This window comes from Kogia breviceps, chromosome 15 (assembly GCF_026419965.1).
Source record: "Kogia breviceps isolate mKogBre1 chromosome 15, mKogBre1 haplotype 1, whole genome shotgun sequence".
NCBI lineage: Eukaryota > Metazoa > Chordata > Mammalia > Artiodactyla > Physeteridae > Kogia > Kogia breviceps.
The window spans coordinates 24684869-24685964 of NC_081324.1; the positions used below are offsets into that span (position 1 = coordinate 24684869).

The 1096-nt window shown below is 47.1% G+C and overlaps 1 non-coding gene across 1 annotated transcript; it reads left to right on the forward strand.

The window, feature by feature from the left end:
* The first annotated feature begins 511 nt into the window (after nucleotides 1-511).
* LOC131742978 (U6 spliceosomal RNA) lies at nucleotides 512-618 on the forward strand. The gene has a single exon (XR_009331636.1). It is a non-coding gene; the product is annotated as a U6 spliceosomal RNA (small nuclear RNA).
* The last annotated feature ends 478 nt before the right edge of the window (nucleotides 619-1096 follow it).

Here is a 1096-nt window from a genome sequence, read left to right on the forward strand (position 1 = left end):
TAGTGCAACAGCACCTGCAGAGGGGAGGGCTCCATCCAGCCACGGAGAAGTCTTCCTGGAAGGAGTAAGCTTTGAGTTGGGTCTTAAAACTTGCAGAATGACTCCAGCCCACCCTGGTCTTTCTCTCTCCAGAAGCACTCCCAGGCTGTTTCACAAAGTTAACTCAACTGTTTATGATATGTTTACATAATTTTTTTCCATCTTGCTTTGTTTTGTTCTGTGTGTGTCCCCTGCCTACCCCTTATGTCATAAACCCTTGGAAGACTCTGGGGACCAATGGCGTCTCTCGGGTCCCCACAGACTAGCTTGGCGCTGGAACTGGACAAAGGGCACGAGTCTGGGAGCCCAGGTGTGTGGGCAGGTGCCACTCATTACCCCTTTCTGCCCTCCCCAGCACACGTACTGCTCGAGGGAAATCAGTGCAGGGCCATGAGGGTGGGGATTTCTGAGTAGGTTCAGGGAAAGCCGAGCCTAGGCTCTGCCCAGGAAAGGTCTTTAAATAGAGCAGGGGGTGCTCGCTTTGGCAGCACATATACTAAAATTGGAACAACGCAGAGAAGATTAGCACGGCCCCTGAGCAAGGACGACACGCAAATTCGCGAAGTGTTCCACATTTTTCGAAGAAATTATTAAAAGGAAAAATTGTTATTTAAAAAGAGCAGAAGCAAAGTGTCAATATCTCTGTAACTTAGGTAGTGAGAATATAACGTGTATCATAATTATTTGTATTGTTATTATTTATGAAACATTAAAATGTTTCATAATTTAAAATAAAAAATTAAAAGATTGTGTATGAGTTAGAACTAAGTTTACTGCATCGTTAGAAAACCCCAAATAAAAGTGGCTTTAAAAAAGTAAAATAGGGCTTTCCTGGTGGCGCAGTGGTGGAGAGTCCGCCTGCCGATGCAGGGGACGCGGGTTCGTGCCCCGGTCCGGGAAGATCCCACATGCCACGGAGAAGCTGGGCCCATGAGCCATGGCCTCTGAGCCTGTGCGTCCGGAGCCTGTGCTCCGCAACGGAAGAGGCCACAGCAGTGAGAGGCCCGCGTACCGCAACAAAAAAAAATAATAAAATAAAATAAAATAGAGCAGAGGA